Source organism: Mauremys mutica, chromosome 9 (genome assembly GCF_020497125.1).
Source record: "Mauremys mutica isolate MM-2020 ecotype Southern chromosome 9, ASM2049712v1, whole genome shotgun sequence".
NCBI classification, from domain to species: Eukaryota; Metazoa; Chordata; order Testudines; family Geoemydidae; genus Mauremys; species Mauremys mutica.
Window position 1 is genome coordinate 3097812 of NC_059080.1, and position 25486 is coordinate 3123297.

General features: G+C 43.2%; 1 protein-coding gene across 4 annotated transcripts in view; it reads right to left on the reverse strand.

The window, feature by feature from the left end:
- The window catches only part of KLHL13 (kelch like family member 13), a 140526-nt gene extending 115499 nt beyond the window's left edge, over positions 1–25027 (reverse strand). For 2 of the 4 annotated variants that reach the window (XM_045031084.1, XM_045031081.1), the window contains exons 1-3: positions 24942–25027; positions 18258–18427; positions 15473–15554 (exon numbers count right to left, since the gene is read on the reverse strand). The gene's annotated coding sequence lies outside the window, so the exon portion shown is untranslated. Of the gene's footprint in view, positions 1–6514; positions 6593–15472; positions 15555–18257; positions 18428–24941 lie in introns of those variants that run through there. The other 2 variants (XM_045031083.1, XM_045031082.1) reach the window with 2 other exon arrangements.
- Positions 25028–25486: the final 459 nt, after the last annotated feature.

The following is a 25486-nucleotide window of genomic DNA, read 5'->3' on the forward strand; positions in this document are numbered from 1 at the left end:
ATCACAGAGACCTGGTAGGATAATACGCATGACTGAAATATTTGGTATAGAAGGGTAGAGCTTGCTCAGAAAGGACAGGCACAAAAAAGGGAGGAGGTGTTGCCTTGTATATTAAATGTATACACTTGGACTGAGGTTTAAATGGAAATAGGAGACAGACTTGTTGAAAGTCTCTAGGTAAGGATAAAAAGGGTAAAAAAAAACAAGGGTGATGAGACCACCCAAGTAGGAAGAAGAGGTGGCTGAGGCTTTTTTTAAACAACAAAATCATCCAAAGCACAGGACTTGGTAGTGATGAGGGACTTCAACTACCAGACATCTGTTGGGAAAATAACACAACAGGGCACAGATTATCCAATACATTCTAAGAATTTATTGGAGATATTTTTTTATTTCAGAAGGTGGATAAAGCTACTAAGGGAGAGGCTGTTCTAGATTTGATTTTGACAAATAGTGAGGAACTGGTTGAGACGCCTGAGCCCTGAGCAGCGGGGCTCAGATTACAGGCCCCCTGCCTGGGGCTGAAGCCCTTGGGCTTTGCCCCCCGCCCCTCCCCAGTGATGGGGCTCAGGCTTTGGCCCCTCCACCCAGGGCAACGGGGCTCAGGCGGGCTCAAGCTTTAGTCCCCACTCCTGGAGTTGTGTAGTAATTTTTGTTGTCAGAAAGGGGTTGTGGTGCAATGAAGTTTGAGAACCCCTGATTTAAGTCATTGCAGCTTGGCTTGCTGGTCTGTGAAAGTTACATATTACTCTTTCCCCTCCACCTCCCATCATTCAGAAAATCCCACTCACTTTCCCCCAGTTCTTGTAAAGCCAATTTGCAGCTGGTCAAATGGAGAAGTATTCACCAAATTTTAACTTTTCATTTTTCTATCAGATTATCAATTCCTAGCCTCGAGATGCAATCTTTAAATTGTATACACTGGTAAAACTGGTTTTAATGTCAGTTCATTTTTCACACCTAGAATACTGAAAGAACAAAATACTCTAATTTTGACTCTTTACCCCTTTTTCCCAAAAGATTAAGTATCTGTAAAGTTCCAACTTTCCCCATAAAGCCCAAAACTGAACAATTTCAGCTCGTGCAATTCCAATCCAGTCTCCCCTACAAGTCTCTGCTTTTCATCAAAGATTTTACAACTATAGCATACACCAATAATTGCTACATAATTCACAAAGAAGAACTTAAAACAAAAGCCACAAGAAATCATATGACTGTACTGTGTCATTAGTATCTACAACAAAGCACGGCTGTTTCCGTGAAAGGAAATAAAACGTTCTGTTTCCTACAGCTGAGTTTAAATTAAACTACAGCTGAGCTTATAGCAAAAAAGCCTAAGCTCTAAGAACATAACTCAATTGCTACACTCCCTCTAGAAACCTCATGCACATGATCTGCTTTCTTTAAAAGGCGTAAGTTTCTCTGAGAAGCTGCAGATGTGCTGAGATCACAACCTATCATGCTGACTAATATTATTGCATGGTTTCCTTGTACTTCCCCAATCTGTATGCATCTGTTGTCTCGGGTCTTATACGTCGATTGTAAATTCTTTGGGGTAGAACTGCCTTTGTTCTGTTCAGAGTGTCTAACACAATGGGGCCTTGGTCCATGACTAGGGCTCCTAGGAACTAAGAATACAAATAATAAGTAGCCATAGGGTAGGCTATTTCAACACCTTGAAATGGCCATGGAGCCTTATTTGAGATGCCATTCCACCTTGTTTTCAGCAGATATAGGCAAATCAATTTGCACCATAGCACAGATCTAAATTTTGGTCCATCTTGCAAACTTTTTCCACTGAAATTCAAATACGACCTTCCCTCCCTCCTCCCCAAACACACTCCCACTTAGTAACAGGGCAGTTACTTCCTCGCTATGGTTCCCCAATAAGCCCATATATGAAAAGCTCTTTGAAGGTCAGTGGAGCCCTTTTGTCACTGCCAATATCAAGTCTCATACACTGAGTAAACAGCCTCAGAATGCATGAAATCTGAACTCAGCTACAAGTCCAACCTCAGGAAGGTATTTTAGGTTAAATCTTCACTGCAAGAAATGTGTGGTTTTACACCAATGTACCTCAATGTAATGTCCTAGATGAGATAAGGTACAGGTAGTTTTTACCTAGCTGTAGCTAGTCATGGTCAAATCTACACACCCTACTTGACATGCACCTCAAATAACTACATATAGGTAAAAGCTATTGTGCTTTCTCTCCACTAAGATGTTATATTGAAATAGCTATCTTGATGTGTAAACTAGGGCTGTCAATTAATCACAGTTAACTCACACAATTAACTCAAAAAAATTAACTGCGATTAAAAAAATTAATTACAATTAATCGCACTGTTAACAATAGAATACCAAGTGAAATTTATTACATTTTGGATTTTTTTTTACATTTTCAAATATATTGATTTCTATTACAACATATAATACAAAGTGTACAGTGCACACTTTATATTATTTTATTACAAATATTTGCACTGTAAAAATTATAAACAAAACAGTATTTTTCAATTTGCCTCATACAAGTACTGTAGTGCAGTCTCTATTGTGAAAGTGTAACTTACAAATCTAATTTTTTTTTGCTACATAACTGCACTCAAAAACAAAACAATGCAAAACTTTAGAGCCTACAAGTCCACTCAGTCCTGCTTCTTGTTCAGCCAATTGTTAAAACAAACAAGTCTGTTTACATTTATGGGAGATACTGCTGACTGCTTATTTACAATGTCACCTGAAAGTGAGAACAGGTGTTCACATGGCACTTTTGTAGCTGGCATTGCAAGGTATTTACGTGCCAGATATGCTAAACATTCATATGCCCCTTCATGCTTTGGCCACCATTCCAGAGGACATGCTTCCACGCTGATGATGCTCGTTAAAAAGACAATGCATTAATGAAATTTGTGATTGAACTCCTTGGGGGAAAATTGTATGTCTCCTGTTCTGTTTTACCCACATTCTGCCATATATTTCATGTTATAGCAGTCTCGGATGATGAACCAGCACATGTTCGTTTTAAGAACACTTTCACAGCAGATCTGACACAATGTTTAAGAATGTGAAGTGCCTTCCAAAATCTGAGAGGGATAGGGTGTGGAGCATGCTCTCAGATGTCTTAAAAGAGCAACACTCCGATGCAGAAACTACAGAACCTGTATCACCAAAAAAGAAAACCTTCTGCTGGTGGCATCTGACTCAGAGGATGAAAATGAACATGTGTCAGTCCACTCTGCTTTGGATCGTTATCGAGCAGAACCTGTCATCAGCATGGACGCTTGTCTTCTGGAATGGTGGTTGAAGCATGAAGAGACATATGAATCTTTAGCACATCCGGCACATAAAGATCTTGCAATGCCAGCTACAACAGTTCCATGTGGTAATAAAGGTAATAATAAGGTAATAATTGGAGATATACCAATCTCCTAGAACTGGAAGGGACCTCAAAAGGTCATCGAGTCCAGCCTCCTGCCTTCACTAGCAGGACCAATTTTTGCCCCAGATCCCTAAGTGGCCCCCTCAAGGATTGAACTCACAACCCTGGGTTTAGCAGGCCAATGCTCAAACCACTGAGCTATCCCTCCCCCCTGTGAATTCCTCTTCTCACTTTCAGGTGACATTGTAAACAAGACGTGGGCAGCATTATCTCCTGCAAACTGTAACCAAACTTGTTTGTCTGAGCGATTGGCTGAAGTAGGACTGAGTGGACTTGTTGGTTCTAAAGTTTTACATTGTTTTATTTTTGAATGCAGTTATTTTTTGTACATAATCCTACATTTGTAAATTCAACTTTCATTATAAAGAGATTGCACTACAGTACCTGTATGAGTTGAATTGAAATATACTATTTGTTTTGTTTTTACAGTGCAAATATTTGTAATAAAAATAAATATAAAGTGAGCACAGTACACTTTCTATTGTTATAATTGAAATTAATATATTTTGAAGATGTAGAAAACATCCAAAAATATTTAAATGGTATTCTATTATTTAACAGTGTGAATAATCTCACAATTAATCGCGATTACTTCTTTTAACCGCATGATTAATCGTGATTTATTTAATTGCTTGGCAGCCCTAGTGTAAACACCTTTTTTCAGTGAAGACAGACCACAAAAGGATACAGAAGAAGCATACTTAGCAGAGACACTCAAATCTTCTGAGATTTATCCATACTCCATCTTTCAGATGTAGTAATCCTTTGTCACAAAAACTAGAATAAAAAAATTCAGTGATAAAAACATTTGCAACCAGTCTTCCACCAGGGCAGCATACTGAGAATTTTTAAAGATTCTCAAGAATAGACGCTGTCTTGAGGTAGAAGAGGGCTCATCCACCAGATCTGTTCAATCCTTGGTACCTCTTCTGAGACTCATGAGGATGTCAGACGTGGTGATGATAGATTGTTAAGTGGATACCTATTCAGTGGAACCTAGTCTGAGGGAGCCCAACTGAGTCAATTCCCATAAGCTATTGAAGAGCCATGGAAAAAATTATGTAATATTACTACTGACACACATTGATACTTAAAACATAATACCATCACCTCTTTTATATAGCTAGTTCTTAAAACAAAAACTTCTAATTTCTCAATTTGTTTATATAACCCATGATCAATATGGCTGTCCCACACAGATATTCGAATCCATATAACCTTTGATGTAACATAACAGGGACTTTTAGCTCAGCTAGTAGAGGCTCATGCTTTTAGAACCAGAGGTCCTGGGTTTGACCTCCACTGCCTAATATCTCCTAGGGGTGTTGTTACATTTAGGGCTAGTCTACACTAAAAGCACTACAGTGGTGGCTCTGCGCATCTGGAGAAGACTCTCCAGCAGACATAGCGCTGTCCACACCAGCACTTAGTTCGGTGGCTTATTCACACCCCTGAGTGACATAAATTATACTGACATAAATAGAAGGGTGTACAAGTGCTCAGAAAGATAAAGCAGAGAATCTTAGATTTTGCAAATGGGATACCATTAACTTAAATCACTTTTGTGCCTTTTTTTTTAAACCTGCTGTTGTAACAAGCAACATCTCTGGTTACTACTATTTAAAGAAATTATGGAAAAATTACTTTACTTTGTACATGCAACAGCACTCCCTGTATAGCCAATGTCACTGTTGCCACAATGCAGTCAGTTACCCATTCCTACAGAGGGGATCTCCAGTGACTGCTCTTTGCATCCACTTTCTGAGGGTACAGGGTTTCAACTTCATAGTTCTTTCTGCATGACTGGGGCCTTAGCCACTACTATGTTCCCTTTTGATTACAGAACTGTAGGGGAAAGTATTTTAAAAAGGAAATGTAAAAGCAAAACTGGCTGGAACTCAGGGAAAAACTACAGTGAGCTTATTATTGGAAAGCTGTTTCAACCTGACAGTGTCCCTGTAAGTATTCTTGCTTTGGATGCACCGCAGCATGCTAATGCTAATGTGCTAGAGATTCACTGCAGTTTGCTGAACTTTGCATATTAGGGCATAAAACACACTTTTTTTTTTTTAAAAGACACACTTATTTTGAAACGTGGATTAGTCTTAATCATCACCCAAATTTAATGTGTTAAAATAGTCTGTAGTACATTTTAGCAATATTAAACAGGATTACAGATTTGGCTTTGCTATGAAATCTCTGATGAGAAATGGGGGGAGTTCCTCAAGGTTTCTGATGAGGATTACCAAATGTATAGACTAGCAAAATGAGAATTACTGAGGCTTCTCAGTAATATTCTGTACAATATTTAGACATAGCTCACACCTCTAGATTATTTGAAGCACAATACCTCTCTCTGTTGCTGACTGCAGCAGCTCAGAAAGCTGGTATCAGTATCTTGTTAGCACTCGGAATGCTTACTCTCAAAAATATCCCTCTCCTCTACCAAGCAAACAAGGTACATGAGGTGCACGTGTGCATCTCTGAAGTTGTGCAAAGGAACTGTGCTAAGAGCTCAGAGGGTTTCACAAGTTAGCATTGCACACCAAGGACCGTGAATAGCACCCAGGGAGGAACAGAGCGGGGCCTAACTGCAGAGCAGGGAGGCAGCCCAGCCAAGTCAATTCCTGTCACAGACACCTCTCTTTCCCTCCACTTACTGGGCAGCTCGGCAATGGACCCCGCACACGCTCCCTGCACGCGGCACCCGAAACGGGGGGCAAAGGGCAGCAGGGGGGTGACGGGCGGGACGGGGAGGGGGTTACCGAGCCCGGGAAGTGCCTGTCTGGAGGGGGAAGGCAGCAGCATGGCACTTCTTCCAACGGGGGGGGGGAGAGGGACCCAGCTTCCCGGGCAGGGGGAGGAGAGAGAGACACAGCCCCCCCCAGTCACCCCCTCCCCCCGCGCAGTCACCCCCTCTTACCCCCCCCCACGCGGTGACCCCCTCTGTTCCCCCTCCCCCCGCGCCGTGACCCCCCCCCAGCGGCACCCGCTCACCGGGGCGGGGTACGCAGCGCCCCCTCACCCCACCCCTGGCGAGGGGCGCCCGCTCCCCCCGGCACCAACCCGCCTCACCCGCTGGGCGCGGAAGCCCCGGAGCTGCCCCGCCGGAGAGAAGCAGGCGCCGGTCGGCTCGGCCCCGGAGCCCGCGGCCCCCCCCCGACTCCGGAGCTTTTCAAAAGTCCCGAGTCCGGACTGGGAGACTCCCCCCCCGGCCCGGACCCGCTCGCCCCGCCCCCCCGCCGACGGCACGCCGCCAAGATGGCGGCCGCGCGCCATTGCGCCTGCGCGGGGGGTCGGGATTAAGTTACGGGCCAGGCAGTTGCGAGGGGAGGGGGGAGGAAAGATGCTGGGCTGGGGCGAGCCTGAGGCAGGGGGCGGGGCTGGGGCTGTGGAAAGGGGAGGAGGGGCAAGTCCCCGCCCTGGTCTCAGCCTTAACTCTCCCCAAGCCGTGTGTGTCCTTCTGGCTGGCCCCTAGGAACTCACCAGCTGGTGAGAAGGTGGACACGGCTCTGGGGTGGGGGGGGTCACGCCTGCGGCTGCCCTCCTCCCCCGTCATGCTGGTAACAGCTCAGTCGCCTCATGGTGGGGCTCCAAGACTTGGGGTTATTGGGGGGCACCTGCCCCCCTGAGAATGGGTTACTGCTGGTCCCCAGCTCAGCCACAGGCGCCACTGTGTGAAAGTTACTGGTAACCCCCCTTAACAACTAGCAGGCAGCCACTGGGGGAAAGCAGAAGCCTCACATACACAGTTACCTGAACTTTTGAACTGTCTTTCCTCCTCTGCCTTGAAGCAGAAGGAACTAGCTTCAAACTAGTTTTCACTGACCAGATAACGGTTTCATCGGGTCTGGCAACCACCAATGAAGTGTTAACACGGCATGGTCTTTATCTGAAAGTGTATAAAAAGTTTGTGAAATTTGTATGAAGCAGAGTTCTTTGTACCTGAGTACAGAACTCTCCTTTTATTCTGCAGAATAAAGCAATCTTTCCTTATCCCTGTCAGGCTGTTATTGGCTCTCAGCTAGACAGACCCGATATTTCGGTAACAACTGGATCACTCACATAGGCCTTGGTAGATTAGGGAAACCTGTGCTGGTGTCACTATACTGAGGTAAAAACAACGAGGAGTCCTTGTGGCACCTTAGAGACTAAGAAATTTATTTGAGCATAAGCTTTCGTGGGATAGGACCCACTTCATCAGATGCATAGAGTGAAAAATACAGTAGATAGATAGATGATAGATACACACATAGTAGATGAAAAGATGGGGGTTGCCTTACCAATCCTAATGAGACAATTCAATTAAAGAGGGCTATTATCAACAAGAGGAAGAATCACTTTTGTAGTGGTAATCAGAGTGGCCCATTTCAAACAGTTGATAAGAAGGTGTGAGTAACAGGGAAAATTAGCATTGGGAAATTAGTTTTTAGTTCTTGTAATGACCCATCCACTCCCAGTCTTTGTTCAGGCTGAATTTGTTGGTGTCCAGTTTGCAAATTAATTCCAGTTCTGCAGTTTCTCATTAGAGTCTGTTTCTGACTTTTTTTGTTGAAGAATTGCCACTTTTGGGTCTGTTACTGAGTGTCCAGGGAGGCTGAAGTGTTTTCTGACTGGTAATCGCCCTTGATCAATCTGGGCCTCAGAGTTCACCTTGTAACAGGACAGTGATACTGACTCATCCTGCCTGGGAGTCACTCGCTTCCTCATGTGATGGCTGTATAAGGAGGAAGAGGGACCTAGGGTCATGCATGTGGCCTAACTGCACCCTGGGTTTTCATCTGACCCACTGTCTGCATCAACAGATCTGCTTGTTGCAGCACCTAGTGTCCAAGTAACATCCAGGGGTAGCAGGGCTGAGCCATGTGAGGTACCAAGAGTCAAGAAATGAAATTGCTCTGTGACACAAAAGGGCCCGATATGATACATATGCTACAAGGAGAACCACAACCTTAACCTATGGCAACCCTCCTCAGGCCTCTCACTGTCTCATCTTCTATCATGCATGTGACTTCTAACTGTAAGTCTTGATCCTGAAGTGAGTTCTTTGTGGCCATGTGACAGGCTTTATAGTGCAAACTAGTCAGTGCAAACATCTGTATTTTACTGTCCTGTAAAGTGTCATGCATACATGTGATGCTTTACAAGAAAGTATGTGTTCATACAATACCCAGTATGAGGAGGCCAGGATCCTCACTAGGGCTCTTCTGCAATATACAAACCAGTGAATTATAAGATGTGATATTTTCAGCTTTTCCTAGAGACTTTTAGGTACTCTTCACCTATTCCTGTAAAATGATGAATGTCTTTTTTCCCCCCAAAATACACATCACGGGGGAAAGGAATATAACAAAACAATAGTGCAAGAAAGGAGAGATGGACAAAGAGGAGGGTATTTGCTATGGGAGTGCCTGCTGTAAAGGAGGAGTGCTGGAGGGGTCATGCGAGCAGCAGTGAAGAAGAGGCAATATGCTCCTTGTTCAGGAGAGTTAATGCTGCTTATTGGAGGCTCTTCATTCTTCAGTCCCCCCTGAAGTACCATGTGGTCTAACATCACCCTCACTGTGCATACAGTCCACTGTTTCCCTGCATGTCACATTCTCCTTTTGTGTTACATACTAACTCGTGCACAAGACAGAAACACAGAGAGAGCAAATGGGTAATAGTCACATCAGATGAGATATTTGGCAGATATTACATTTCATTTTGTTTGAACTTGTTATATTCTGTACAGATTTGAATGGTTTTACAGTCCAAGCCTAAAATAAGAAATCTAGTAGCCAAACGAAAATAAAGTGTTTCCCTTTGCATTTTAAATTGATCAGAAGTGTTATTTTTATGTTCAGAGTTACCATATAACTTTTCCACTGAGGACAAGATATGAAGTAGGCTGCCTTATGTCAACCTGTGTAGCGTAGAGTAGGGCTTAGTCCCAGGATAAGAGAAATAAGGTGGGTGAGATAATATCGTTTAGGTAATAATTGGAGATATACTAATCTCCTAGAGCTGGAAGGGACCTCAAAAGGTCATTGAGTCCAGCCCCCTGCCTTCACTAGCAGGACCAATTTTTGCCCCAGATCCCTAAGTGGCCCCCTCAAGGATTGAACTCACAACCCTGGGTTTAGCAGGCTAATGCTCAAACCACTGAGCTATCCCTCCCTTTTATTGGAACAGCTTCTATATCTGCATCACATTTTCAAAAGATGGGCCTGGGAACTTAAATTCATAACTCTGCTGGACACTAAAAAATTGGATTTAATAGGCACTGGTTTTATGGCCCATTACAACTTGTAACACACCCTGCTACCTACTAACCCTCCATTGTCCAGTGACTGCAGAGGTGTTAACTGCCCACTTTATTTTAAAAGTGGTGCCCAACAACATATCTGAAACCATTATGCTAAACATTCTGCCCCCTTATAATTAGCTTGGATAGTCTAGTTTCCTTTTCCAGACCTAAAGAAGAGCTCTGTGAAGCTGAAGAGATTGTCCCTTCTGCCAACAGAAGTTGGTCCAATAAAAGATATTACCTCACCCACTATGTTTCTTTCATAAATATATTGGACGTGATTCTTTTTATTCTTTATGGCTGAGTCTGTAATCACCACATACAATATTCCTTGTACATTAATGGCACTACATTCTCTTACCCTGCTGTATATCCTCCAAAAACAAAGTAGAGCTTTTTAATGTCACCCCACCTTCCCAGTACTCTCACTGAACCCCTCATAACATGTTCTGTCATGTTAAGTGGGTCTCAAAGTGTGGGTTAGGGCCCCAAAGTGGGTCACGACCCCATTTTAATGTGGTTGCCAGGGCCAGTATTAGACTTACTGGGACCGGGGCGGAAGCCTAAACCCACCCCAACCCCCAGGGCAGCGGGGCTCAAGCTCCAGCCCCCTTTCCCATGTAGTAATTTTGTTGTCAGAAGCGGGTCGTGGTGCAATGAAGTTTGAGAACTGCTCTACATTCTTCATAAAGATCCTTTCTTTCCTGGGAACTCTCTTGCATTCCCATATCAAGGGATCAGCTGGTTCTTTAACTTTACATGTGTTAATAATCCATCTTTGTGTCTATTCAGTATTATAAATTATTATTCAAACCACAGTGACCAGTTAACAGTCTAATTATGAGCACCTCACTGATCCTTTCATAACTTTGGAGCCACGCATTATCCTCTGTTTTGTGGCATACTTCATAGAATCTTCTTCCTCTTTTCTCCTTAGTCCACAATTCCTGTATTTAAAGGCTTTTTAACTAAACTTTTAAATTCCTGCTTACTCAAAGGAACCTTTATATCAATTTCTCCATTTTTAAAGCAATTTTTGTTTCTTTATTCACCACTTTACTATCAGGTATCACAGCATGTGCTGAAATCCATGCTAATACTATATTCACACCCTAATATACTAACTCTGTTGCCAAAAACAATATTTCATTTGTTATATCACTCCTGCTTTCTGAGGTACCCCTTTTAATTGCCAATATGCCTGATCATTAAGCTGAAAAGATAACAGCTGAGGTAGGCTGTATGTCCCTTATCTAGTTTAATGCTAACATTTTCCCCACAACTTTAGCTGTCATAATGGCTACTAAATTAAACATTTTGTTAGATGTCTTAACTCCAATCTCAGGAATGCAAAAGGCTGCTCATTCACTCTACCTGCTTTTCCACCTTTAGACTCATCTGTGTATTTTCAGCAAAGGAGACTCCGATTCTCTGTGGCTCTGTAACTTTTGTAGTCCTTTACAGCAGTGCTAAGTGAATACAGAGTGAGCACAAAACACTACCTAATCAGAACAGTAATGGATTATACGCTATGCACTGGTATTATTGACTATGCAAAGGGCTGGAGAGAGAACCAGGTCCATTCAATGATGTTCCCAATATAACAGTATTTACTATAAAAAGAACAGGAGCACTTGTGGCACCTTAGAGACTAACAAATTTATTTGAGCATAAGCTTTCGTGGGCTACTACTTAGTCAAGAAAACAAAATTAAAGCATAGCTACCACCCCAGGCCGCAAGCAATACATGGTGTAAACAGAACTTGGTTTAATTTAACAGATTTAAGTCATAAACTACAATATTACTTGTTACAAAGCTCAACAAGAAGCTTTGTTAAATGAGAAGCTAAGCTTTATTAAAGCTCAGATACCTATAATTATGTTTAGGGTTCATTAAGAACTCTACAATTTAAATTGCTGATCTTACAAGCACTTACTCATGCTACAGTCAGTGGGAGTACTCACATGTTTAAAGTTAAGCATATGCATAAGTGCCTACAAGATCAGGGCCTTAATGCTCTCTGTTCTGTGCCGAATAGATGGATACATTCATGGCATAGTAACAACAAACTAAAGGAAGACAATTCTAAAGGAAGAAATCAGCTGCTTATTTGTCAACAGGTAAAAACAACAAAAATATTTTCTGATAAAAAGGTGACTAATTTTAAGTATTTCTGATCCTAGAAACACTTCCTCCGACCCCCACCCCCTACAACAAATTTCAGTTATAGCTCACTTGATTGCATCCATCCATACACACTCCTTACACTCTATTAGCAATGTTACTGACTAATAGAGCATCAATTTGTATCCAGACTTGGACTTTCCCAAAAGAAGATTTTCTCAAGATGGGAAATCTTATTTCTTATGTGATACTTTAAGTCAACTTTGCTGCTTCATCCTCCCTTTCCCTCTGTTTTTCTCCCTCTCTGTCTTTTTCCACTGTGACAAAAAATTAACAAAAACAAATTTTTTGGTTATTCAAATGGCAAACAGCATGGCAATGCTTCCAACAAATGTCAATGCAAAAGGCTAACTGTACTGTATTCAGTTTCAAATATGCATCCTACTACAATAGCTCTTTTAACATCACTTCCATCAATGGCTCTTTTACTAAAATGTCCATACAGCAAGATTCAGAATGAACAGAGCTTTGGTTTGATGGCAATGAAAGTTTTGGCTGTTTTGTGACTCGTTAACTAATCACATTCTCATTTACAGAGCACAAGTTCAAATGGTCAGCTAAAATAATAGGTTAATTGCTGTCTTCAGAGGAAGACCTTATTGTTCTAGATGACCAATTGCTATAATACCTTCTATAAAAAATTACTTTCAGTGGTAGAAAACTATTTTCATCTCACTAAACTCTGTATTCAACTGGCTAGACAGTGTTGCATTGCACGCTTATATGCCTTTGTTCCCTTGTGCCAAAAGATATTCCTTCTTCACATATCACTCTTGGTCAGCTTTGTGAATGTGGAATAGATCTAGATCTAGATATAGATATAGATAGATAGATAGATTTTAATCCTATTGCTCAAATATCTAAAAAGGCTTTTTCCTGTTGAAGCACAAAACTGGTATTATAGGCACAGGCATGATACTGGCTAGACACTTGCTCAGGGGAGCAGGGGGCACAAGGTGCATCCTTACTCCTTGGCATATCCATCATGCCAGTAGCAGTGCAGGGGGAGGGTGGGAGAACCTTCCACAGGGCCGCTGTTGCCCTTTCTGGGCAGGTGGGTAGCGATGGACAAGAAGAGGGCAGAGCCTCTCCCCCAGTACAGCTGAGTGGAGAGGGAAGGAATCTGTGCCAGGTATAGGGCTGGTGCAGATAATTTCCCCTTGGTGTAAGGGGACACCAGGGATGCTCAGTGAGTCAAAATCTGGTTCTGCACTGCCCTTTACTCAGGGCTTTTAGCAAAGTCACAATCTAGCTCAGTGGTCCCCAAATTATGGGGCGTGCCATGGAGAAATGTTCTGGGGGCTGCGTGGCAGTGCCCGGGCCAGTCCCCACGTTGGGAGCCCCTCCCAGCCACACTCCACTCCACCCCCAGTCCAGCTCCGGTCCCAGTCGCAGCACCATTCCACCCCTTACCCAGCTCCCACCCCATCCAAAGCTCTCTCCGGCCCCAGCCCAGCTCTGCCCTCCTTCCCTCTCCACCCCCAGGCCAGTTCCACCTCTAGCCCCAGCTCCTCCTCTATCCCAGTTCCAACCCCAGCTCCGCCTTCAGCCCAAATTCTTCTGCTGAGCCAACTGTACTGTAATGGGGAGGGGGGCACAGACAGATTCCATTACTGGTAAGGGGGGGGAGCGTTAACAGGAATAGTTTGGGCACCACTGATAGCTCTTTATGGACATTTCTTTCCATACAGAAGGAGGTGATGCATGGCCTCTTGTTTTTCCTTGTGCACTAAGAGTAGCAAACTGGAAACTGAGAATATTTATCGGTATTAGTAAATCATCTATCACCATAGTATCTAAGCAGGATAAAAATATTGCTACCTATGACTTTAAAAATCATAAAGCACCTATTAAGAACCAGACCCTGCTTGCCTTATTCAAGCATTCCCATTGATTTTCTATGTCCCTGCTCATGTGAATGAGGCAAGTAGAATTTGACCCAAGATGTGGCAAGTTTGATTCAATACCATCCATTCATGCTTGAGTAGAAGAGCTATTTGTCACTTTCCCAGTGTCATCAGCGCAATACAGAAGAGTAGTTTCATATTCCTGCTCTTCAGAAAGTTAGCTGATAAGTGTGCCTTCTGCTGGCAATCAATAGTTCTTCTATCCAAGCAATCTGTCTTTTGGTTTACTCACAATTAAGTATCATACTGAATATAAAATAATTATTGATTACTGCCAGGAAATACATTACCAAATCCAACTCCAGACAAGAACAGATCGATGGCTCCAAGTGAACCAAATATAGTAAATGTCAATGCTTTGGGAGTTTTCCATCAATCAGTTCTGGCTGATCCACTAGTGAAGGAGCTTAATATGCCCCATACCACTCATAAACCTGATCATGGGGACAATGAGAGAATATTCATTATGTGTGCTCTGGGCAACGCTTTAGCAGGAGGTATGAAGTTCCACACGTCCTGCAGGATACTAAGCAGTGCTTCATCATGATCATCCTCAGAGCAATATAGGACATATTAAGCTCACAGGCTCTCTCACAGTCAGAGGCAGGAACCAATTACAGAGAATGGGAGAGTGAATACAGTCAGGCTAGACTGCAGTAGCATCAGCACAGTGTTTACTTGAGGCATAGCTACACTTGCAGATGTAGAGCGCTGGGAGTTAAACCAGCCTTCGGAGAGCACAGCAGGGAAAACGCTGCCGAGTGTTTACGCGCTCAGCTGCAAGCGCGCTGGCGTGGCCACATTAGCAGCTCTTGCAATGCCACAAAGAGCAGTGCATTGTGGTAGCTATCCCAGCGAGTAAGTGGCTGCAACATGCTTTTCAAATGTGGGGGATGGGATGGATTGTGACAGAGAGTGTGTTGTGTTTATGTGGGGGGAGAGAGAGTGGGTTTTTGGGGGTGCTGAGAGTGTGTCAGCAAGCTGTCGTGTAAGTTCAGACCCTTCTGCCCCCGCCTCTCTCTCACACACTCACAGCAAGCAATATTCTACATTAATGGTTGCTTTGTCCCAGAGCAGATAAGCATGCCGGATGTCAGAAATGGAGCTTTGAAAGGGTATATCCGCATTCCTACAGCCAATTCCAAAACAATGAGGAGAGTGGCCACTGACTTAAGGGGATTATGGGACGTTTCTGGAGGCCAATCAAAGTGCAGTAATGCAACATTTCGTTCACAATGATGCTGGGGTGTTTCAGCCGAGGCGCAACAAGCGTTATGCTTCTCATGGAGATGGATTACCAGGAGCACTCCGGCTGCAGAGTCCAGGCGCTCTAAGTGCCTTGCCAGTGTGGACGGGTCAGGAGTTAGGGCGCCTGGGGCTGCTTTAAAGCACTTTAACTTGCAAGTGTAGCCATGCCCTTGGTAAGTTATTTCTTGTTGAGAGATAAATAAACAAGTTATCCTAAAACCTACAAACAATTGAATTGAATATCCTTAGGGACAGGATTAGATATGCCAAAAAACAAACAAACCCTAAACTTTTAAAAGAAAGATTTTTTTAAAAATGAGAAAGCCAGTCAAAAATTCCCTGTAAGATAATTAAAATCCTTGGACTCAGCATGGTGTGAACTGAAGCAACCATAAAAGACTCACCCCTCTAAACAAGTGTCTTGTTGAATGGTCTCTCTCACAACACCCTATGTGCTTGTTTTCTTCTGTCACCTAATTTTTAAATCTGTAAAATGATAAAAAAAAATCATCCTTGTTGTACCAGCCAATGCAAGGAAAATGCTGCACACACACCCGCCCCCAGCCCAGGAATATTTTAGTTAGAGATGGCGGGTCATTCAAGCAATGCATCAGATGTTCATATTCTGTAACAAAGACAGTAACACAAACCAATACGATGTCAATTCGCATTACAACACGTTTGAATATAAAATTTCTGTGGGCTAAGCTGTGCAATCTGTACTCGTTGACTAGCACCTTTCCCCACAAGCGTTTCCACTGGAGGCAGGAAAGATGCTGCTCAACGTGAGTAAAGGCATCACAATCTGGCCCTGTACATGGAGATTAATTTTCGAATGGGAGATACTCTTAAGTGACAAGTCTCTCACGCCATCACTGAATACCCTCCCTTGCAGGGAGCACCCCCACTGGTGAGGATTGCAGTGTGTCTATATGCTAGTTTTAGGGGACAAGGTTGGTGGCATGGTATCCCTGAGGATTTCACTACAGCAGTGCCCAGTGCACATCAGTGTGTGTAAAACTATTAAGATGTTATTCCTGGGAATACCACTTTGTTGGCTAGCGTCTGAAGGAATGGCCGTGTCTAAGCCTGCCTCTAAAACTCCTTGCTTGTCTCATTTCTAGATATGAATTTACACTTGAATTTTAAGATTCGCAATGCTCTGAGTTTTGGCTGAAATTCCCAGCTCTCTGTGACACTCCTATCAAAGAGACAGAATGAATTAGTACAGGGTGTGCGTTGTAAAGCATTGGCCATCACTATTGGCACAGTAATTATAAGTGATATGCAACACATTAAACACGGAGGTGGAACAGGTCAATCACTTTAGAAGCTCATTACTTTAGTACTGATTGCAGCTGCAGTGCCCTGATGTCTCTTTAAAATATTGCTTTTTAAATAATGAGATGTGTGGCACAGTGAAATCCTGTTGATACTGTGCATGAAATGCAGAAATACCTTAAATTTGAAATTAGAGGTAAAATGGGTAGTATGCCAGAGCCTATTAGATTGCTCTTCAGTTTGTCTGGACCACTGCAGTTTTCAAATACAGAGCAAATATTTCTAAAATCCCTTTGAGAACTAATGGACACAGGGGCTGAGAAATCCGAACTGGCTGTGCTGCAGCTGTATTAGTTTTTCAGAAGAGCGGAGCAGACTTCCCAATTACAAGAATTAGCAGAGGCAATGTTGTGTAGTGGGAATGTACTTGGTGCGGCTCAGCTGTGCAGCCATTAGCCATGCTACCATGGCGATACTGCTATTTATACTAGCATTAGCTCAATGAGAAATAGCACAAGTACGGGTACACAAGCAGGGGAATCACTCCCCTAGCTCATAGTGTAGACATAACCTTAGAAACAAAGCTAATCTCAGTAGTAGGACAGAGAAAGAAAAAGAGAAGCTGTAGGTATTGTTTTTGAATTTCAATAGAAAAAATAGGAATTCATTTGGATGGAAATTCCCTCCTGTTTTTTGCTCAGCTCTACTGCCTTGAAGGTAGCTACAGCTACAGACCCATGTTATTGGGCTGTGTTTCTGTGGCCTGGTCTACACTGGGGGGGGGGTGTCGATGTAAAATACGCAACTTCAGCTACGGGAATACCGTAGCTGAAGTTGAAGTATCTTATTCCGACTTACCTCCCGTCCTCACCGCGCGGGATCGACGTCCGCGGCTCCCCGTGTCGACTCCGCTACCGCCGCTCACTCCAGTGGAGTTCCGGAGTCGATGGGAGCGCATTCGGGGATCAATACATCGCGTCTAGATGAGACGCGATATATCGATCCCCGAAAAATTGATCGCTACCCGCCGATACAGCAGGTAGTCTGGACGTACCCTGTATGATTGTCACATGACAGAGCAGCTTTCTGCTACCACCAAATGGAGAACTTTATTAGTGAAAGAGGCTCAGTTCTATCCATAAAGCTGGGCCTTCATGGCTCACTTTCTGCTTAGATCCTTCTCCAGCCCCTTGCCCAGTGTCCTACCGTGGACTTACATTAACCATTCACATGCACTGTCCTAGCAGGAGCTAAGACATTGGGCCCAGTGCAGCACCGCTCTGCAGACTCCACATGTAGCCCTCCTGCAGCTGTGTTCTCTCTGCCACCTCCACAGGAGCTCCGCGGCAGAGGAGATGTGCTAGGGCAGGGAAGGCAGAGGAGGAAGATGTGGCCAGGACAATCTTAGGCCCCAGCCATTCTGTAGCTCAGGGGTCGGCAACCTTTCAGCAGTGCTGTGCCGAGTCTTCATTTATTCACTCTGATTTAAGGTTTCATGTGCCAGTAAAACATTTTAATGTTCTTAGAAGGTCTCTTTCTATAAGTCTATAATATAGAACTAAACTATTGTTGTATGTAAAGTAAATAAGGTTTTTAAAATGTTTAAGAAGCTTCATTTACAATTAAATTAAAATGCAGAGAGCCCCCCCGCCCTGGACTGGTGGCCAAGACCCAGGCAGTGTGAGTGCCACTGAAAATCAGCTCGCATGCCGCCTTCGGCACGCATGCCATAGGTTGCCTACCCCCACTGTAGCTATTGCAACAGGGTACAAGTCAAAGTGATCCTTAGACCTGCTTTAGCCTGCCTAGAGGACCTGAACCCATCCCCTTCCTGCCCACTTCGGGAAAGCTAGTCCCAGGACAGGGGCTCTCCGCAGTGTGAAGGATCCTCTTTGACCTAAGTCTTACCTCCATTTCCCCCACAGGCCCACACAAGGCTGGATGGAAGGTACCCTCTCATTGTAACACATGCGCTAGAAGCTGTGACTGGTGGGAGGAAATCCTAGGGGAGGGGTTTTCAGCACAGACTTATGCATGATGACATCTGAACCCTGGCATTTATTCTTCTCAGTGTAAACCTGTTTATAAGAAAAGAAAAATTCACCATGCTGATAACTGTGAGTTGCCCAGCACAGACCGCACTCTACATTTTTGCCTTGATATATTGATCTGATGTTAGGTGACTAAACTTATTTTTTTCAAGTCTTTTCTATAGCAGTTTGTATTAAAATTTGAATTAAACATACACAGAATACATTCAAACACACTGAATTTCCGTGGCAAACACCTTAGTTGTAGTACCAAAGCTACCATTGTAAGGAATCACTTGCATATTGTACCTTATTTTTCTTTGCTATGTTTGCTATGAGGTGTTTCCAGCTGTTATTGTGGCATTTTATCACAAGTGTCATAATATTTGGCGTTTTTCTTAAAGCCCCAACTCCTGGAATCTCTGCTTTCATTAAAAAAAAGAAAAAAGAAAAAGATCAGTTACTAGCCCTCAGTGTTGCAGAGAAAAGTTTGAAAATGTGAAACCTAAAGACACAAAAACCAGAAGGCAAATAAAAAGTCCCCCATTTTTTCAATCTCATGATATTCAAGCCAATCTCATGATTTGGGGGTGGCAGGTCTGACTCATGATTTTTGGATGTTTGGGGTTGGTAATACTGTGTATTACTAAATTCAGATGCGATTGCTGTAACTAGTGGTTGCATAAATTAAACTTATAAAATCTATAGACATGAGCAAGCTGTGGTTTTGGGTGTTGATTTTTACACCACATGACGATCCTGCTGGCAACAGAACTGTGAGACTTGGCTGCAGCTTGTCAAACATTTATCTATCATTATCAGGTTTTGTTGTAGTTTTCTCTGTGTTCTATGAATGCAAAGGACTGCTGAGCCTGTTTCGACCCACTGCACTGTCTGGCTCACAACTCACGTTTAAAATAATCAATTGTCCTTTTAGGAGGGAGAAAATAATTGGGAAATTTCCAATGTTTTTTCAATCAAGAAGCCTAGGGTTTAAAACCACAAATTTCTGACTATGCAAAAATATTTCGTTGATGCCCCATATTATTGGCAAGGAGGCCTGAAAAGATAAATTACTCCTGCTGCAGCACAGCAGCTCCCACACTTTCTGGGGTGGTTGTTGACGTTCAGAATTCTAGGCAGGTGTTGTGGATGCCATTTTCTCTTTATTATGCAGCTCCTGGGAGATGGGGGGGGGGAATTGCACTTTAACATAGCAAATCTGAATTTTAATTGAATTTTGGCCTGCAGCAAGGTGGAAAGACATTAAAATCAAATGATGGTATCTTGTTTATTTCATGTGCTGCTGTCCCTAACTAATTTTAGCTGAAATAACTGAATATATTTATACCAAATGAACTGCTCTCTCTCTCTGTAGTTTGTCTCTTTACAAACTGGCAGGTGTATATATTTATCTGTTGGGTTTACACAGCTCTAAATATGGTTACAATTTTGTTTTCCTTTCAGATCAGCAGCAAATGCTTTCATGAAGACAATGGGAACGTGAAAGGTTTTGGTGGCATTTTGACTCCAAATAATACGACTTTCTCCACCTGCAAGCAGTAGGGCCCATTGCTGCGTTCTGATACATTTGAATGGGCCAGTCACACACACTGAGACAAAGTTGCAATGCTCCTTACCTCAATCTATTCCCCCAATACTGATACTACCAGAGTGCTTTCATTTTCTATTCAACTGATATTTTAATATGATTTACTCTTGGGGCCAATAGTGAAGGAACATAGCCCTCTCAGAGGGTTATACGACAAGCAGAACTCTAGAAAAGAGTCCTTAGCAACTTCCCCCTGTTAGAATACTCCAGCAGATGCAATCCACAGCCAGTCCTAAAGCACCAGCTTAATCGTGAGAGACTCATAGATAAAGCTGCCCTACAGAGATGAAATATCTATTTAACAAAGGGCCCTGTCTCCCCCATTCCTCGCTGAGATCCATGATACTGTCCCCCAAGATCCTCCAGTCCCAAGGGGGAACGTGCTTGGGGAGGGGAGGGAGAAGCCTCACCAGGCCACATGCCTGTTTGATGTCCTGGGGCACTTGGTCAGAAAAGAAATTTCCATCCCAGGACTCCCATGGAGCCCTCGATGCTACTTCACTCCCACTCATACCCATCTTGGCGCTCCTAGCTGCGGCTGCGGTGAGGGGTTGTCTCCAGTGGAGCTGGGGGAGTCAGGCTAGAACCAGTTCAAAGGTACAGGGCCCCATCTGGTTGGCTCCAGTAGTACAGCCAGCCTCAAGTGTTCAAAAATCATGAGTCAGGCCCCCGAAATTTATAAAATTGGCTTTAAAATAATGAGATTTTTTTAAAATAACAAAATTGGGGTTCTTATATATGCTGCCTGGTTTCTGAACCTCTAAAAGTCACTATTCAAGTTCTTCTCTGCAACCAGGAGGGCCAGAAATTTACCTTTTAAAAAATGAAAGTTGAGTTCACATGACTCCAGGAGCTGGAGCCTTAAGAAAAAACACTAGATATTATGAGAGTTGGCAGCACTGCTCTGGCCTTCTGCAGATCCCCTTGGGCTGGGCACAGATCTCTGAGGATTTGCCCCATGTCCAAGCAGGGAATATCTCTGTAAGACCATCGTCATTGAGATTTCCTCCCTGGGAGCCTCCTCCTGGAATTCCAGTGGGTGTGTCTGCAGAGTAAAGGAAGGATGAGGGGACCAGGCATGGAGTACTGTCTTCCCACGTTTCATTGCTCCTCAGAAAGAAAGAAAGACCCCTGTCCACCTCACCCAGTTGAGAGGCTGCTGCCCTGTCATTATCATTTACGATAGTAACATCTAAGAACCCCAGCCGAGGATCAGGGCCCCACTGTGCTAGATGCTGTACAGACATGTAATAAAGAAAGGAGTTTCCCCCCAGAGAGCTCACAGTCTAGGGATATGTCTACACTACCTGCTGGATCGGCAGGCAGCTATTGATCCGGGGGGGAGCGATTTATCACGTCTAGTCTAGTCTATCGCGTCTCCCATCGACTCCTGTACTCCACCACCACGAGAGGCGCAGACAGAGTGAAGACACTTCGGTGAGTAGGTCTAAGTATGTTGCTTATTCACGTAGCTGAAGTTGCGTAACTTAGATCAATTCCCACCCCCCGTGTAGACCAGGCCTAAGTGTCAGTCAGACAGGATACAAGAGGTGGCTAGAATAGGGGGTGGGGGATTGTTTCGGAGGACAAGGTAACCAAAAGACAAACAGAATTTCCCCCAAGATATTGGATCTCATCCTGTATATTTGCATGCCTTCATCTCTCTTCCACCCAGAGTAAATCCTGACTCTTCCCCTACCACAAAGTGACAGGCAAACAGTGTCTGCACTTTGTTGGCAGTTCCTTCCAAACTGTAGCAGCCCCATTAGCAAAGATGGCTCAAACCAATTTTTAGAAGCAAGTCCAGTGGTGTGAAAGCTAAATAATGCTGGCTATCCCATAAGAACATGTGAGCCTGGGCCTTCTTAATGCCACTGGGAATCAATCAGTGCTTAACGACAAACCAGTGGCAGCTGCAAATATATTTGATCTGTACATGCATTTGTCTGCTCAGTTCATCATCCTTCCAGTATCTAACATATTTCCTTCTAGGAACTATAAAGATCAAAGTTAAATGTAAGAGAGAGGAAAAAATTCTAGAAATGATTGGCCATATTCCCCCTTCCCCACATTTATCATTACCTAGATGCCCCAGAGATTAAGTGAGGCCAGGATGCATCATTCTCTGTGCTTCTCTAGACACCTGTCAGTACACAACAGGAGGAAAGTATACAGAAATTTTCTGCATTGCACCACATTCAGCTGGCTAACTGTGAAGCCAGTGGTTTGTGGAGTCTTCTGCCTCTACAATTTAACCATAACCCTGACTCAAAATGCTATTGCAACAGCACCTGTAATCACCCTCGAATAAGACTTTGGAGATGGAGCAATAGTTTATGCATGATTTCATGTTCACTTCAAGCTCTATTGTTCTCAGTTAATATACGGTATGTATAAAGTCAGAATGAGAGTAGGGGTGGATGGGGAGAGGGGCAGAAAAGACTCTTTTAATTTGAACTCAAGGAAAGTATATATCAATCTTAGTCACATAGAAATACATATGTATCCACATAGACTGGATAAATATGAATGTCTGATCCTTTCCCACCAATGTCTTGGGTTTGATCAATAATAAAATAATATTTCATGACTAATTTAATCTTCATGGAATATATGAACTGGTAAAACTTCATAGGCCAGTTTCTTGAAGTGTCCTTGCTTTAGAATATAAATATATATATTTAAATAAAAAATGTTTTAAAAGTTAATGACCACTTGGCAGCAGTTATACCAGCTAGCTAACAAGCGAGTCCATTGTGACCCGGAAATCTGGTCCCTGTAGTGATGAGAAGCAATTTAAACCATGCTTCCACTTAAGGCCAGTTGTATAGGAAAAAATTACTCCACATCTTGCTATGGCATTTCCCTATTACAAATGCCCCTCTTCCTCCCATTCTCCAGTGCTGGCTGTATTCATGAGGTGTGCTGTGAATGACCCAATACAGGATTAGAATTCAGAAGTGTTCTTGACAACACAGCTGCCCTGTGTACAGAAACTACTTCATTGCTTGAGGAGGCTGGGAACAGGAGGTCTCCAAAAGTGAGAGAGAAAAATTTCTAAAGAGAATAAAAGGCAGGAAATCAAACCCGAGTTTCTGTTCATCTGGGAGATGAAGAGCTAATATCTCCCTAGAACCTTTCTCTTGAGTGGAGATCAATGGCTATGCCCGTTGGTATACACTGGGATTCTGATGTGAACTGACAGATTCCCTCCTCTTGCTGGTTTCCAGTTTCTCAGTCAGTGATATGCAACTGATTTTAAATTAGCTAGAGATTGTTTTCTGTGCATAAAAGAGCCTAAATGAAAGAGGTGAGACATGCTGAACTTTATAATCATTTTTAAAATGCTACAGTAACTTACATTAAATATAAATGGTTAACAAATGCACAAGGCTGGACATCGGTCAAACCACATGTCAAAATGATGGCATTTTTATTAACTGATTATATAGCACTTTTCATCTCAAAAGGCTTTGTACACAACAGGCTCAATCCAACAAGGTGCGGAGCATTCTCAACTTCCATTGACATCAGCAGGAGTTGAGGGTGCTCAGAATCTCAAGAGATCAGGCTCCATATGCACAAAGGAATCCCCCCCCCCACACACACACACTTTATGCAAGCAGCATGGTCTAGCAGACTGGTCACTGGAGTGGTGGTCAGGAGACCTGGGTTCTATTTAGGATTCTGGGAAACTGAATTTCCATCCTGAGACTACTTCGAGTTTTGGGCAGAGGTTGGGGAGGATTGTTCTCAATAGGGATGAAGATAAAACCTCAACTTTTTGCAGAATCAAAATCCCAAACTATTTTGGTTAGGAAACACTAAAACATGGTGTTTCCAAAATGATATATGCTCCTGACAGCTCAAACTGACATGATTTTTGTCCGTTTCACTGCTGCCCCTACCTAATAAAAGCAGTGAAATGGACCAGTTCTATTCCTGGCTCTGCTACTGACCTGCTACGTGACCTTGGGCAAATCACTCCACCTCTCTGTGACTCTTTTCCCTCCCAGCTGCTGTCTCTCGTGTCTTTTTAGACTGTAAGCTCTCTATGGCAAGGCTTGAATATCAGTATCAGTTTATACATCACCTAGCCCAAAAGCCCCTGGTTTTGATTGGCTTTCTAGGTGCAACTGTAATACAAACAATAATGCAGCGGCCTCTGGGAAATTGTGGGAGAAAGAGGGAGTAGCAGTAGTATCCGGGCAGACAACTGGCATCCAGTCCACTGCTGAACTGGGGGAGAGCGTTGCCAAGGACATAGGAGCAAAGCCCTTCGCTCTGGGTAGGTTGGAATGGCTTGATGGAAATTGGTTTTGTACAAATGGTTGAAGCTGTACCACAGTATTTGGAAATTATGCATGTAATTTGTTGTACTCAGCCGCAGTCCCATAATGCAGCATTAGCAAGGTGGCTGAAGAATAATGCATTGCTAGTGTTAGACAGACACTGACCTTGGTTTAGGAGAAACTATGATCAATAGAAGCGATAACTTAAGTGAATTCCAGGTGGCAGTCACCACTTTAGTCTATGGGGTGGGATATTTGTTTGTTTGTCTGCAAGTTGACCTTTCACTAGTCTTTGAGACTCACCCTGGTAAAGTCATTCTCCTTTCCACTAGAGCAGGAAAACACCTACACTCTTAATGTCTGAAGAGACTAAGCATTCCAGGGCTTTTCTTGTATTCATACCTTTTCTGTGCGGACAGCATGGTCTTTATGTCCTTAAGATTCTACACACAGTATTACATATATGTCTGTGATTGCCCCTTAGGTGTGTTGTTTTAGGGAAATCTGCTGGCCCCCTCTTGGACCATGTGCAAAATACAAAGGTAGCAGCTGCCTTTAAAATCCTTTCCTGATTTCTTTCCCCAGACTTGAAGAACTCTGTGTAGTTTGAAAGCTTGTACTATCCATCAACAGAAGTTGGTCCAATAAAAGATATTACCTTCTCTCTCTCATATCCTGGGACCAACACAGCGACAACCACTCTGCAAGCAACTTTAAATGCTCAGAAGCCAGCCGTTATCCTTGCTATGTGAGGTCTCAGTCCTGCTGACAAGAATCCTGTCATAATCACTGTTGCTAGGCAGCAATGATACCTCAAGCAAAGAAATGTGGTAGATCAAAGATTCCTGCAAGTCTCTGTGTTTTTCCAGTCTTCTGGCGTTTGTTAGTGGAGTTTGTACTGGCATTATCCACTTTTGTTTAGCCAAGGAAAACACTCCCATCAAAAGGTGGTACTACTTGGGCAGAGGTAAGGAAGACCTAAAAAGAGCTGTTTTCTTGCAATTCCATGAATTTCTTTATTGGGAAATAATGAAAACAAGAAACAGAGTGGAAAATGAGGAGGAGACCAGGTCCAATTATAGGAGAGAAAATGTAAAGAGTAAATCAAGTAAATCCCCAAGAGGAGATGCATGAATTTCAGGGTATGCAGGCAGCCTGGTACTTTGTGACAATTTCTGGAGGCTATCCAGCAACCTGATAAAC